The following is a 16,753-nucleotide window of genomic DNA, read 5'->3' as shown; positions in this document are numbered from 1 at the left end:
GTTATGATAATATATACATATTTAATTAAATAAAGTATTTTTGTAAACTGGGAACCATGTGTCTTGCCTGTCGAGTGGAACGAACCTTTGTTTTTGATCAGTGTAAAATAATTCCTTGGGTGCAATTCCCAAGGTGGCGCTGTCGAGCAACCTAAGATTCACATTAAGAGCCTCCACAATGCCACATTAACAAAACGTGGTGCACGGATACCACCATCACCGAGAATCCCTGCTCAGCTAACCTAGAGTATCTCATGGTTAAGTGTAGACCTTTCCATCTGCCCCGAGAGTTTACATCAACTGTAGTAATAGCAAACTATACTAGATGCTAACACTAAGATTGCCATGAAAGTACTGCATTCTGCTATCAGTAAACAACAAACCCTGCATCACAAGGCAGTCTACATTGTCGCGGGTGACTTCAGCCACTCAAATTTAAAGACTATACTGACTAAATTTCATCAAAATGTATCATGCCCCACAAGAGGAGAAAAGACTTTAGACCATGTCTACACAAACATGGCTGATGCATACAAAGCTGCCCCCCTCCCCATCTAGGACACTCAGATCACCTCTCTTTGTTTCTACTGCCCAAGTATTCAGCACTCATGAAACGTGTGAAACCAACAGTAAGGACAGTGAAAGTGTGGCCAGAGGGAGCTGACTCAGCACTTCAGCAGCATTTTGAAAACACAGACTGGAGAGTGTTCGCAACTCAGGCCACCCATGACTCCCACACAGACATTGATTCATATGCCTCCTCCATTCTGGACTGTATCAACTCAAACATCAACAGTGTCATCACCCTTAAACGGATTACTACTTTCCCTAATCAGAAGCCATGGATGAACAGTGAGGTCAGACTCCTGTTGAAGGCACGAGACATCGCATTCAGATCAGGTGATGCTCAAGCCTATTGCTCATCCAGGGCTAACCTGAAAAAAGGCATCATAAAGGCCACAAGAATGAGAGTTAACGGGACTGTTTGTTGTCTAACTTTGGCCAGTAACTGACTGTCAATGGTAGTCAGATTGATAGAGGATGGAAGTGATTTGAGGGGAATGTCAGCCTGCTTAACCAAATTTAAGTCAATGAAATTATCCTCGTCTCCAGAATCAATAAGGGCCGAGAACAGTAGTGACAGCGTACCTAATTGGAGAGTTGCCGGGAGTGACAACCGAGGGGATGTGGGTTCAGTTTCAGGGACTGGGCTTGCTAGCGTACCCACTCGCACTAACGAGCCACTTCTTTTGGGCGTACAGGACAATTAACAATGAAATGGGAGGAGTTACCACAGTACAGGCACTCACCTGCCTGTCGACGGCGTAGGCGTTCAGCTGGGGATAACCAAGCCCGATCCAATTGCGTGGGTTCCTCCTCATCCCTCGTAGCGGAGACAGGTGCTGCCGAGAGCTCTCTACGGGGAGATGAGGAACTGGGACTAGGTGCTAGGTTGCAGGGTGCAGGTTACTGGGTTCATCGCAAAGAGCAAGTTCATCTTTAACTGAAGGGTTCAATCCGTGCACAAAAACTCCCTTTAGTGCCTCATCATTCCATTTGGAATACTCAGTACTCAGCCACACTCTCTGCACCCTGTCTGATGTCCAGCAGTCTCTTGGAAGCGTTTCCGACATGATCTGGGTGGTCAAAAACGGTACTCAACCATGTGGAAAAATCATAAAAGGTTAAACTACTGAGGTGTTGATTGGAACACATAGCTTCTGCCCAAACTAGTGCCTTTTCCCCTGAGTAACCCCCAGTGCGTACCTTAGATGATTCTGAGGCAAAAGACAGTGGCTTCTGTTGAAATATTAGTCCACATTGAAGCAGGAAACCTTGACACTTGTTCAATTCACCAGTGAACGGCTCAGGAGGTGTCACAGGGGGTTCCCAGATGAATGGCGCAGAATCCATGGCTGAGGAAGCAGACTGAGAGGGAGGAGGAGTAGGGAGGGGTGGAGCACTAGGAGCACTGGGAAGAGACAGAGTAGCAATTTGAGATGACAGCTGAGTTAATTAATAATTGTTAGTTTGTCTCCAGTAGTTCATGAATTAACTGGTTGTGTTGTCCTAACAGAGCTCTTTGATTTTTGATGGCTCGAAAAATGCCGTCTTTGTCTGATAACTGTGAAATCTCTGCAGGGTCCATGGCCAGTTCGTTCTGTTAGAGGCTAGTTCTGACCCAGAACGCAGAGATTTCACACAGACAACGTAAGCAGTTTGTAAGGGTTTTAATGAACAAAAATGTACTCAGAGAAACAATGTGGGTTTTGTCAGGGCGGGGGAACTCCTGGCTGGTCCGAGTACTGAGGCAAGCCGAGAGGGAAGAATTCAGGTTGTACGGGACTTGAGACGGACAGGCAGGGAAGAGTTCAGTTAGTTTCCACAGGTGGAGGATGAGGCTGGATGGTCAGGCTGGAAGCTTGTAGGCACAGCGGAGGACGCAGCAGGTCTGAGCGGTCACACATCAGTGTAGATAACGAACTGGTGCCAAAGAGGTGATCAGCCCAGGTTTAAGTATTGCTGGATTGAATCTTGTAGATGAGCTGCAGCTGTGAAGAACGGCTGTGCAGTGTCGAATCGGCCACGCCCCTTGACCTACTGTCCTCTGAACACCCCTCCAGCACTCCAGGTGGAAAAACACAGACAACACACAGACAAACAGGGAAAAAACACCCAACACAGGGCAGAGAGAGAGCTAACCATAACATTGAGGATCACTTCAGGAACAACTCTGACCCCCGACGCATGTGGCAAGGCATCCAGGCCATCACAGATTACATAACCACTAACTCCACCCCCTGTGTCACCGACACCTCCTTGCCTGATGAGCTGAACCACTTATATAGCTGCTTTGATAGGGACAACAAGGAGGTGGCCATCAAGGCTGTGGTCTCTGCAGATCACCAGCCCCTCTCACTCTCCACCACCGATGTGTGTGCGGCACTGAGCAGGACTATCGCACGTAAGGCCGCTGGTCCTGATGGAATCCCAGGACGCGTACTCAGGGCCTGTGCTGTGCAGTTAATTGACATATTTAATCTGTCACTAGCCCAAACAGCTGTCCCTGCGTGCATTAAAACCACCTCCATTGTACCGGTGCCAAAACACTCCACTTCATCAAACCTTAATGACTTCCATCCAGTTGCACTCACCCCCATCATTATGAAGTGCTTTGAGAGGCTGGTCCTGGCCCATCTCAAGACCTGCTTACCACTCTCACTGGACCCTTTCCAATTTGCCTACCATCAGAACAGGAGCACAGAGGATGCCATCTCTACAGTACTTCACTCTGCCCTGTCCCACCTTGACAATAGCAACACCTATGTGAGAATGCTGTTCATTGACTTTAGTTCAGCATTCAACACCATCATCCCCTCCAAACTGATCACCAAACTCAGTGAACTGGGCATCAATACCTCCCTCTGTAACTGGATTCTGGGCTTCCTAAGATAATCACACCTCCTCAACCATCACCCTGAACACCGGCATACCACAGGGATGTGTGCTGAGCCCTCTCCTTTACTCCCTCTTCACCTACGACAGAACACCTGTACATGGCTCCACCACCATTGTCAAGTTTGCAGATGACACTACGGTGATTGGTCTCATCAGCAACAACGAGACGGCCTACAGGGAGGAGGTCCAGCAACCAACATCATGGTGCACTGACAACAACCTGGCTCTCAACACCAAGAAGACCAAAGAGTTCATTGTGGCTTCAGGAAGTCTAAAGCTAGCACACACATCCCCATTCTCATCAACGGGACTGAGGTGGAGCGTGTCACCAGCTTCAAGTTTCTGGGTTTCCACATCTCTGAGGACCTCTATTAGACCCTCAACACCTCTACTCTGATCAATAAGGCTCACCAGCGTCTCTTCTTTCTGAGGAGACTCAAGAAGGTCCACCTGTCTCCTCAGATCCTGGTGAACTTCTACCACTGAACCATCAAGAGCATCCTCACCAACTGTGTCACAGTTTGGTATGGCAACTGCTCTGCCCATGACCGGAAATCACTGCAGAGGGTGGTGAAAACTGCCCAATACATCACCGGTTCCTCACTCCCTTCCATCGAGGCCATCCAGGGCAAGCGATGCTTGCGTAAGGCGCGCAGTATCATCAAAGACTGTCACCCCAACCACATAATATTCACCCCACTTCCCTCCGGAAGGCGTTACAGGTCTTTACTAACCCAAACCTGCGGCCATATTCTACTGCTCTTCATACTATTCATCTTGCACTCTCACTTATTCTCACTACTCTTATAATATTACTGTTTCTGCACTACAATGGTACTGTTAACACACTACACATAGCTGTACATACTGTACATATCTGTCTATATGAATATCCATATTTTATTCTGTTTTTCTTATAATAATACACTGCATTTATTTATATATTTTTTACTACTACTATAATGTTACTGCTGCTACATTGCACATATCTGTACATGTTGTTCATACATTGTTCATATTACATAGCCATATTTATTCTGCTCTTATAAGGTAACTGCTAATACACTGCACACATTTATATTTAATTTATATTACTTTAAACCACCTTCTGTAAACCAACTGTACACTACTGTCTACACTGTCTATACTTGAATATCACATCGCACTTTTCTGCTCTTTTTGCACTTCTGGTTGGACGCAAACTGCATTTCGTTGTCTTTGTATTTGTACTCCGCACAATGACAATAAAGTTGATTCTAATCTAATCTAATCTAATCTATCGGGTCACCGGTGAAAGCCCTCCTGTAGTGTTCTCTGTCCTACGGTTGTCTCTGTCATGCTGCCTGGCCCTGTAACGTTACCGGGGTTAGCTTCTGTTTGGAAGGAGGGGGGCTTGGTGTTCTCCTTTACCTTGTTATGGTAAGCTAAGGTAAGCCTCCTTGTGTGCGCTTCTCAAATGTACTTTCAAATTTATGGGATTTTTCCCTTAATAAATTGACCACATATTTTACCACCTTCCAGGCACTTGCTTTTATCTGACACACATAAGTCATAATCAAATAGGACGCTTTCTTCAGACTTTCGGTACTGCCACAATGCCATGGACTATGCTGTATTCAATTTGCCATGGAATGTCAGAATTTCTGGGTTCCCAGTCGGAAACTGTATATATGTCTATGGTCGGAAATTTCAACTCTGAAAGATATATTTGCTCTATGAAAGACATTGACAAAGAAAAAAACTAAGGACATTTACTCTATAATTTTATTTTTGTTAGTTTTTCAAACAGACAGTTTTAGTTAGTTATCGTTCTTTTTTGTAATGTCCCACCTAGTAGTCCTGGGCAAAAAATCGATTAAATGAATTAATTCAAATTTTTTGTTGCGGGCGATTTAAAAAATAAGTAAATCAAGTTTTTGTGTAATGGCGCATTTTTGGCTCCCTGGAGCTTCTGTAGCGTTAGTTTCACCTAGCAGTATGGCAAGCGACAACAACAACATCATAGCACACACGAAACAGCAACAGCAAGTGACAACATGGCTACCGGTGAGAGTGGGAAGTTTGTTCCCAAGAAAGGAATAAAATCATCTGTTGTTTGGAACTGGTATGGGTTTGATGTGACCGACGTGGAGCAAGAGACCCCACGCTGCAACGTTTGCCTAAAGCCAATCGCAGTCAAAGGCAGCAGCACCACAAACCTATTCCAACTGAAACAGAGACATCCAGCCAAATATGAAAAATGCCAGTCCCTCCGAGACAAACAAAACCGCAGTGACCAACAAACCTTAGCTAAAAAACAGCTAACTGTAGCTGAATCCTTTGCACAAGGCACCGCATATGACAGGAAAGGGGCACGGTGGAGAACAATCACCGAAGCGGTCCCTTTGCACGTAGCCAAAGACATGGTACCCATATATACCATGGAGAAGACAGGGTTTATTAATTTGATTAAAATCTTAGACCCCAGATATGAGCTACCCAGCCGCAAGTACTTCAGTGAAGTCGCCTTGCCCCAGCTGTTGGTTTAAGTTGTCTGGCGTTTGTACTTATCACTTTCCTTAATAAGTAGGGGGGAAAAATCGGAAAAAAATCGGAAATCGAATTAAAAAAAATAAAATCGCCCTACCACCTAGTTTTCGTTATTTTGTTCGTTTTTGTTAACGATTATATCCTTGGTACTATGCATCTTCCGTTGATTAGTTGGGAAGGTAGGCAAACTGTAGAGGGTCCAGCGTGCTGGGAAGTGAGCAGCAGATGTAACCATTGACCAGCTGTTCAAAGCACTTCATCTCTACAGAATTTCACTTTATCTCTCTAAATTAAAGCTTTTTTAAGTTGTTGCCAGAAGAGTGCCTTGGACCTCTCTTCTTTTTTGAAGCATCAATGGTGTTTAACTCATTTGATAGAGACACATCAGCACTTATATTTACAACTGGCAAGTCCCACATTGTTATTCTCACTCCTGTACTGAAAACATTTTTTGTTTCTTTACATTTCTTCAAAGATTGAGGTAATTTCATTTTAATATTACAAGCATTACAAGCAATACAAGGTATTTTGTAGTTACAATTGTGTAGACAATAGCCTTTACAGCTGTGTCCAATACCTGAGGTAGCAGTTTAGAGTTAAGCAGATTGTCATATGGCAAAAAACACTGTTTAACAGGTTCCTGTCTTGCTCTGCTTCTCTCGCTTTTTTCTCTCTATCTCTCTCTCTCTCTCTCTCTCTCTCTCACACACACACACACACGTGCACACACACACACACACATACACATTGGTCTAGTCTTACTATTGAGTGGAGATGTGAGCCTCATGGCTCCCCTGCAATCTACTGACATTGATCTGAAAGAAAGATCAAACTGGCCAGACACTCCCAGGAATCCTGCTTTTCATTAACTGTGTGTGTGTGTGTGTGTGTGTGTGTGTGTGTGTGTGTGTGTGTGTGTGTAAAGGAATGTTGAAGCATGCACATTTGACTGTGACGTTCACATTGGAATTTTTAAGCATATGTAAATATTTTACTGTGCACCCGGAGTGAGTATGAGTGCAAATCTGCTTTTGGTAATATTTCTGTGAGGTGCGTATGCATTGGAGTGTGACAGAGCCTCTCTCTTCCAGTGTGTGAGGGTGTGTATCAGTGTGTCAAAGTGTGTGTGCATGTGTGTGCATGGGTCTGTGCAAGTAGTTCCTGAGTGGCACCACCAAACCTGATAGTGGAGAGACGGGCAGGCAATCAGACTCCATCCAGATGACTCCAAGCCAGCAGCGTCTCCTTGTTTTATCAGTTAAAGGACAGTTGGACAGCTCCAGCAACCAGTCTTGTATACAGCTTCTCAGTCAACCATTTTGCAATAGTAAACTATGTTCATATTGAACATATCTACAATATCTAATATTTTTCACTTGGTTATTCCTACACGGGAGCGTGCCTATGTTCCCACAGTCCTATGTTCCCACATTTCTAAGATTATTTTTCAAAATTAGGCCCAATATCCCACATTTCCTTTTTCATAAATTTGTATCAGATTTGATCCCCCTAACCCTAAAAAATGTTGTGGGAGGATAGGGCTTACATTGAAGAGAAATGTAGGAACACAAGACCTAATTTTGAAAATGTCCTAGAAATGTGGGACCATTGGGCTGTGGAAACATAGGGCTGACCCCTCCTACAGACGTGTTGTGAGGTTAGGAACTGTTTGTTTAGGGGCGGGGGGTTTGTTGTGATGTTATGCATTTATCCACTTTTCCATTGTTTTCTATCCCACAACTTCACTGCTGTCAGCCACTTGACTACCAAAAGGTATAAGAATGATGATGTTTGTTGTTCGGGTTCGTAAAACAGTGGAATACATGGGTCTGTGCAAGTAGTTCCTGAGTGGCACCACCAAACCTGATAGTGGAGAGACGGGCAGGCAATCAGACTCCATCCAGATGACTCAAAGCCAGCAGCGTCTCCTTGTTTTATCAGTTAAAGGACAGTTGGACAGCTCCAGCTCCAACGTCTTGTATACAACTTCTCAGTCAACCATTTTGCAATATAGTACACTATGTTCATATTGAACATATCTACACTATCTAATACCTAGACCTTACTGGTTCTTAAGTCCCTGACACACCAAGCGGACAACCAGGAACTAGTGCCGACGAAAGCAGACTGTGTCGTTGCCTTACGTCGGCACTCATGGCCTTTATCTTGGTCAAAAATTAGCACTGTAACACGTTGCTATGATACCCACAACAAACAGTGTTTGCTAGAATCAGCAGCAGCAGATCCGAACGGAGCCTACGGTCCCTCTGCTTTACTACCTGCCGACAAGACAGCGGACACCGGGAAATGGCTAACCAGACTGTCTATCTCCCGGGCTGTCATCAGTTCTCTCAGCAAATAATTCTCCCTGCAGAGGGACTAGGCCCAAAAGGCCCACTGATGGCACGATAGGGTCAGTGGACTTGTGTCCACAGTGGTTAACTCAAAAGAAACATTTAAAGTACTATGTTTCATTTGCCTCAGTTAAAGAGTTAAATTACAAATGATATAACTTCATCATAACTTCATCATCTCAAGCACCAGTACAGTAATAACCTCCTTTCTTCATTCCACGCAGGAAGATAGCAGTGCTGATAATCTACAGAAAGTCTCAAAGTGTACAGCACAAATGGCAGACATGCTCATAAATTCAGATTTAAGATGAAATATTAGTTTGACTAAAGGCTGCATTACCATTAAGTTTTACAACATTTTGAATTTCATAGACTGTTATAGCTGGAAGAAATAAACAGTTATAACTATAATATGTCATAGACATTCAGTGCTTTGTCAGAAATGCATGGTACAGCCCTGAAATTAGAGTACATCTGATGCCTTCAAGATCTGGATCAGCATACCATATTTGCAAATTAGACAGAAATAACTCAAATTAATACTATGATGGTCAAAATGGATCAACAAGTAATTAGGATTTATAAATTAATGTGAGATTAAGATCTTATCTTTTTACATTTGATTTACTATATTAAACAGTGCATTAGCCAGTGCAGATGTATTCTTGCAAGCATATATTTATTTCAAATTATTGTGTACATTTTAATGTATGCTAATATTATTTATATTATTTACACTCACACTCTTAAAAAAAGTTTCCAGATGGTATTGGGAACAGCAGTGTCACAAGCTGGAGCTCAACAGGCCCTTTCTTTAGCATTTCTCCTTCCCTTTAACATCCACAGCATCACATATGCATCTGGATTAAAGCTTTGCTGCGTACATTTTTGATATTAATGAACGTCCGTTACATTCAAGCCATTGCCAAATGAGTTGCTACAAAGCTAATTAAGACTATCAGCTCCACACAACTCTCTCTGGATTTCTCAGAATCCATCATGGTTTTTAATCCTCCGTGTTCTCCTTGGTTACTAAAAACTGCGTGGGGGAGGGTGGGGGTGGTGGGCGGTTACGGAAGGCTTGTATCATGTGGATGTGCCGACAGTTTTGTTGTCATTACTTAGAATTCCTCATGCGGGCGATAGAAACTACGCACTACAGCTTTAAACTGTCTCAGTGGTGGTCTGTTGCACAGGAAGTGCATTCCTTTTTGCAGTAAGGGTGTCATTCATAGTGCTGAAAGCCCTCTCACACTCACAAGAGGAAACAGCAATAGTCCTGACAGCTTTTAGCAGAGGCTCTAATGTAGCAGGTGTATAGGATGCCTTGATATCCTTGTATTCACGAAACCCATGAACACTCTCCACTTTGAGCACATTGCTCAAGCGCGGCACCTCAGCATCCCCATACTGTACATCTAAAGCGTGATACTTCTGCATAAAATCTATGCCATGGCTACATATGTAGGTACGTAGAGACACGGACCTACGCTGGACCCTACGCAATAGCCTGACGTGCACCTCTCGAAAAATGTACATGTTGCGGCAGCGTTGCATCCCCCCCCCCAACTCATTTCCTGGTTCTCCTTCTCCATAAACAACATGAAATCAAGGAGAGGGTTAACTTCTCCTGCTCACTAGGACTCTAGAGTCGCTACTCGCTCCAAAGCTAATCCTCGTAACTCTCACTTCTCCCTCGCTCTAACACACTCCCCACACACACACACATGCCGGCTCAACGCACACACCACCGCACAAGTATAAACTTCAGGCCACTTACGTAGGCTACGGCGAAAGCTCTGTGTGGAGCCTTCGCAGAACCATAAATCAAGTTGAACTCCTCTTTAGGCCAGCTTTAGCTTTTTGTACTGGTCATGTGATGCATTTTCTCTGATGCTGACATGGGAAGAGGTTGTGTAAGTCATCCGGTGTCTTATGTTGTCTGCCAGACTGTGGAAGAACTGGCCAGCATGTATTTCTCAAGATCTGGGGTTCAAACACAGGGTAACACCCATAAAAGTGTTTGGTCCACAGCTGCACGAGCTGTAGTCACATGTGGGTCAGGAATGGAAACCATGAACTTGCATAACTTGATAACGCTATTACTATGCAAGCCACAGACATCATTTATCCCGTTTCCATGTAGATACATAGTCACTGATATGGTCATAACCACAACAGTGCTCAGTTACCTATTTTTGAGAGGTAAATAAACTGAAATGTTTCGCAGCGAAGGCATGATCTGTCCTCTGGAGGACATCCACCAAACAACCGGGCGCTCGGGGGATTTTTGTTGGCTGCGGGAGTTATCACGGACGGCAGATAGCAGCTAACAGCTAGCAGCTAACAGGCCAAGCTACCCACTGGCAGGATCAAGACATCCATCCATCCATCTTCGTCCGCTTATCCGGTATCGGGTCGCGGGGGGAGCAGCTCCAGCAGGGGACCCCAAACTTCCCTCAATCAAGACAGGGTAGGTGAATTTAAACAATGTCTGAGTTGAAAACGCATCTTGTTGTCATGTTAGGGCCCTGTTCATGTGGCAAAGATATATTAATTGTATTTTGTGTCTGTTAAGAGGCACAAAGGCACTCTAAAACTTATTCCAACAACTGCCGTTTTAGCTCAGTGGACGCTTGTACACGTAGCTGCAACAACTCCAGTTTACTAGGAGTATGAAAAAAGTATGGAATTTTGAAATGAGAAATGTGTAGGAACCCTGGAAATGGTAGGTGCAAAATATTAATTTATAGTGAGTTGTGTCTTATTAGTACCATATTGCAGAACAGCTCTGCATTGGTCTGGGGTGTTTGGGTCCCATAACTTGGACGCTATTGAGCAAAAAGCCATTTTCCATAGGAAATAAGTGGCATTCTTTTAAAAATTTAAATAAAATAGTAGGTGCAAAATATGAATTCATAATGAGGTGTGTCTTATTAGTACCATATTGCAGAACAGGTCTGCGTTGGTCTGGGGTTTTTGCGTCCCATAACTTGGACGCTATTGAGCAAAACGCCGTTTTCCATAAGAAATTAATGGGGATCGTAAAGAAATTCATATAAAATAGTAGGTGCAAAATATTAATTTATAGTGAGGTGTGTCTCATTATTACCACATTGCAGAACAGGTCTGCACTGGTCTGGGGTGTTTCCGTCCCATAACTTGGACGCTGTTGAGCAAAAAGCTGTTTTCCATAAGAAATGAATGGGAGTAGTAATAACCTGGCGAGTTTGCGCATGCATGTGTGACGTCATCACACGCACGCGCAAACTTGCCATGTAATCTGATGATATGAGCGTGCGTGATGGCGCGATCGCCATTTAGCGGCGTAATATGGTAGTGCATCTAATTGTCGAAGCTGCGCGCGCATACCGCAAGCGTAATGACGTAGCGGTCGAACGTCAGCACCCCGCGAGTGCCATCTAGCGACCGAATATGGGAGCGCATCTCGTCGTCGAAACTGCACACGCATCTCGCGAGCGTAATGACGTAGCGGTCGAACGTCGGCGCCCCACAAGTGCCATCTAGCGGCCAAATATGGGAGCGCATCTCGCGAACGTGATGACCTAGGTAGGGCGGTCGTCCGCCTCACCGCAACAGGGGTCTGGTGCCCTTGAGTGGAGGCTGACTCTCACAGACGTAGCTATCCAGCTAACGACGGCAGACACTCGTTCATAGTGCGTAGGCGTGTAGCTCACTTTTTACCACGTTTCGTTTTTCCACAACAAAAGGCCATCTGGAGTTTGTCTTATGTTTTGGTGAAAACAACGAGGGTTCGTTTTTCAGCAGTGCACTGTTTAGCCTTTTGTTTCATGCTATTTAGCTCTTTTTTAGATGCTTTTTTAGCTAGTCTGGTAGCTAGCTTGCTACCACGTTTTTCCACATCAAAATGCCCTCTGGAGTTTCACTTTTTAATTCTTCTTGGTGCAAGCAACGCTGTTTCGTTTTTTCAGCAATACCTACAAGTGGTAAGTAAATTTAAAAAGCAAATCTTGTGTTTAAGAATGTTCAAAGATATTTAATTCATTCAGTCATTCATGAATTAGCTAAAACTTTGACCGTGTGTTCGTAATGCTGGTGGGTTGTACCATATGACGCTAGTAAAAAAAAAGTGTTAAAAACTCGTGTTAGACCAGTGCTTAGCTTGTAAATGTGAGGTCTATTGTTGTGAGTGTTAAATTGTCATAAAGGGGTTGGTTTGTGGTGTTTAAAACCCCTTGTTTCAAGACTGGCTGCTCACTTTTTTACCTGCATTTTGTAGCTAAGCGGCTAGCTAAAACTTTCCCTCGTTTTCTCAGTCTTCCTCAACAAAGACATCTGAAGAAAGAGGATTCGTTTCTACAGAAATGGCTGCGTTTGGTGAGTAAATTTAAAAATTGTAAGGTATTTAATTCATTCAGTCATTTGTGACTTAAAAATGTTTTTTTTTTGTTGTATAATGTAGTTTGCGTCATTAGGTGATTCTACAAAGAGCTGGGACAACGTAGCTGTGTTAGTTGATGAAACTATTATACCACAAGATAAAAACCTATAAATATATTATACACTACAGCATTAATTGATTTAGTACTGTGTTTTCATTCATTATTTTTTTTTTTTTAAAAAGCGCGGTGTAGCCCAATCCTACAGACCCCAACACGACAGAACATAAAACAAAAGGCCCATTTAATAAGGAATAAGAACGCTGCAAACAGGTATTTATGGTTTATTTATCTCTTTCAGGATGTAATATTTATTACTATTTAATTTATCACTGTGTTTATAGTCATCTAATATTCTGTGTCTAGACAATCAGCCCCTGAACAAAGGATCCGTAAGGGCGACGGCTACTCGCTAGCCCATGTGGCTGAAATCAACCCTGTTAAAAGAACATGTGCTTCTATGCCCCTCTTTGTGTAAGCTGCTACCCCTAAAAACATTCGCCATCGTAAGCCTAAGAAGCAATTTATTGAGGTGAGTTGAAAAGGAAAACAGTAAAATAACGTGTTGTATTTAAAAAAAAGATTTTTTTCTAATCTAATGCTAATTGCAGCCTGAGAAGCCATACCAGAAAGGCCTCACGCCCAACAGCAGCCACCATTCCTTTGTTCCAGTCTCATCTTACCCGCCCACTGTATCTTATGATCCTAACACAGCTGCAGAGGTGAGAAACCCTTTTGTATCTAACAGAATATATTTACATAGTGTTATAAAAGCTTTTTAAATAAAATGTATATATTGTTAAAAAGGCTTTTCCTTTGTTTTAGCAACTAAAGTCTACGGAAGACTTAGTTTCATTGTATTTGACGCCTGAGGACGATTTCACACAGTCACCCCCGTGGAGCAGAAACGGATGTCTATTTTTTCTAATTTAATGCTTATTTCAGCCTGTGAAGACATACACAGACGGTTTCCCGCCCAAAAGACGCCGCACTTCCTTTGTTCCAGACTCGCCTTACCCGGACACTGTATCTGGCGATCCTAACACCGCTGCAGAGGTGAGAAACGCCTTTGTATCTAGCAGAATATATTTACATTGTGTTATAAAAGCTTTTTTAATAAAATGTATATATTGTTAAAAAAGGCTTTTCCTTTGTTTTAGCAACTAATGGCGAGCGAAGACTTCGAGTCCTTGCATTGGTCGTCGTCTAAGTGTGATTTCACACATAGTACACCAAAGCCCTACCAGCCACCAAGTGTCTCCATTGAGAGGGAACAAAAGGATACCCCTTTACAAAAGACATCTGATGAGGTGGGTGTGTGTGTGCGTGTGTGTGTGTGCGCATGTGTGTGTGTGTGTGTCTTTATTTAACCAAAAAATATGTTGTTATACCTCTAGACAATCCATGCCATAGAAGCAGGAGAAGGGTCTGAAGACACCGGACTAACAGCGACAGCCGCTACATCACACCAAACAAATCGGGAAGCTACAGGAGAAGGGTCTGAAGACACCGGACTAACAGAGACACCGCTTACAGCCCACCAATCGAGTTAGGCAGCTTTGCAGGAGGTCCCTGAATATAATGTAGGTGAATACCTCTTTAACTGTATCTATAGCACAGAGGAAGGCACCGATTATGTCAGCTGTATACCACACACCTCTGTCATAACTGTGTCAGATAAAAAGTGTAACAGGAGTAATACCTCAATAACCAATCCTGTAAATGTATTAGAGGTTAACGTTCCATTCCTTGATAAGCAAGCAGTACCTAATTATATTACTAACAACCAGTTTGAACACTGTGGGGAACTAGGAGGTCCTGAGCAGGTAACATTGCTTCAGGGTGAAGAGCTTTTTTAGTACTGTGTCAACACTACACCTCAACAACCTGCGTCGGATGTCCATTATAAACAAATACAATCAGAATTAGCCGAATTACGAAAACAAAACCATGAATAACCTCTTATGAATAAATTAGATGTCTTGCAAACAGCTAACACACAATTGACTGGTTTGGTCACAGACTTTGGCCCTTTTGGCACAACTCTGGCCAGTCAGGTCAGAGCTAACACGCATTTGGTTGATTTGGTCACAGGGTTTGGCACAACTCTTGCCACTCAGGTCAGCTCTCTCAATACACTGCTTGTACCTATGATAGTATGCCTTAAAAAGACAATGAATATGCCCCCACAGTAAAAAAGTGTTAAAAAAGGCTATAGTTTGTGCAAAATATATAAAATAATAAAAAATGTCACCCCCACCCAAAAAAACAAAAATCTGAACCCTTAGGGGGGTGTGACGATAGTAGTGATGAGGAACTAGAATGGCCATGCGAGGACGATTACACAAGAGCAGTAAGCAATCCTCAGGATTTTGCACGATTGTGTGCGATACATGCCAAAATATTTGAAGCCTGGGCCCAATCTATGCCTAGTGATAGCGCTAGTGAAAGCAACAGTGAGAAAACACAAGAATCAGATAATCCTGCTCCTGAACAGTTGTCACATAATGGTCCTTCAAGCGTATATTCCAACAATACACAGTCCAATACAGACGCTACACAATCACCAAATACAACCCCCTCAGGCATAGATCAGGGTAATAAGAGACCTGCATGTTTTCCGAGTGTTCCGCCATCAAAACGATCCTGTACAGATGAACAGTCCGGTCCCCAACTGTCCACAAGCACTTATAGTGCCCCTCCATCACCCCCAGAAAATTCTCAGGGTGGCGTGCAGTGCGGTGCGGGGAGAGTTTCTAAGGTAACATCTGAAATAGCATCCAGACAGATACCCCCTTTTAAAGGAACACGCCGACTTATTGGGAATTTAGTTTATTCACCGTAACCCCCAGAGTTAGACAAGTCAATACATACCCTTCTCATCTCCGTGCGTGCTGTAAGGCTGTCTGACCGCTCCAGCGGCATCAGGCCAGCACAGAACATGCAGGTGAATGGTTCCAGTAATCCTACTGCTCCCAATAAGTGACAAAATAACGCCAACATGTTCCTATTTACAAGTTGTGATTTGTAGAGTCACAGCGTGTACAAAAAACAACGTAACATGAGACACAGCTGTCTTCTAACAGTAAACAAACCGGGAACTCTGTTATTTTGTCACTTTTGTCACAATTCGGAGCAGTAGGCTAGTTGGAACCAGTTACCTGCAGGATCTGTGCTGGGCTAAGCTAATGCTGGAACCGTCAGGCAGCGTTACAGCACGCACGGAGATGAGAAGGGTATGTATGGACTAGTCTAACTCTGGAGGTTACGGTGAATAAGATAAATTTCCAATAAGTCTGCGTGTTCCTTTAATGCTGCTGAATTTTGTCAAGATGTCGACCTGCGAAATATTGATTTGACTGATATTGGTAGTGTGCCTGAAAGGGTGTATAGCACCCTAACAGGTTTAATAGAGAGGGCTTTGGACAATGCAACACAGGACAGCGTTTTAAATGTTGAGTTAAGGGGTCCGGCCGTAGATGTACCTATCCAAACCATGTTGAGCTCAAGCGATGGCTATAACACAGACACATTTCTGGAGCAAGTCGCACAAGCTATGCAGAGTAACGATAATTCACTGACCGATGACTCTTTAGAATTAATTGTGACAATTGCACGCCATATGTCGGGAGGGAATTCTGGGCGGCGGCGAAAACTAGGAAGCATTGGTTACGATCAAATATTGTCAGAAAAAGGTAATGCTTTGTATAATCCCAAGAATAACGCTGGTAACAACAATCTCTGCTTTTCTCTCTGCCTGGCACATTATGTAAACAGCAGATTGTCGCATGATGAGAAGATGAATTATGCCAAGCAGCTGCATAGTGATTTGGGTTTTGACTACACACATGAGGTTTCGTTCTCTGATGTTGACAGATTTCAGAAACATTTGAAAATAAAAATTGTGATATTCCATCATGTAGCCGGATGTAAAAAAACAGCGATTTTCAAAACGCACGACAAACCAGATGTGAAAACAGCATGGTTGTA

The 16,753-nt window shown here is 43.4% G+C and overlaps 1 long non-coding RNA gene across 1 annotated transcript; it reads left to right on the top strand.

Moving 5' to 3' along the window:
* Window positions 1-12,015: 12,015 nt before the first annotated feature.
* Window positions 12,016-13,036, top strand: LOC114547665 (uncharacterized). The gene is made up of 3 exons (XR_003691253.1): window positions 12,016-12,310; window positions 12,641-12,701; window positions 12,949-13,036. It is a non-coding gene; the product is annotated as an uncharacterized LOC114547665 (long non-coding RNA).
* Window positions 13,037-16,753: the final 3,717 nt, after the last annotated feature.

This window comes from Perca flavescens, chromosome 21, assembly GCF_004354835.1.
Source record: "Perca flavescens isolate YP-PL-M2 chromosome 21, PFLA_1.0, whole genome shotgun sequence".
Classification (NCBI taxonomy): domain Eukaryota; kingdom Metazoa; phylum Chordata; class Actinopteri; order Perciformes; family Percidae; genus Perca; species Perca flavescens.
Note: the sequence above shows the minus strand (reverse complement) of the source record. Positions and strands in the feature narration are given on the sequence as shown.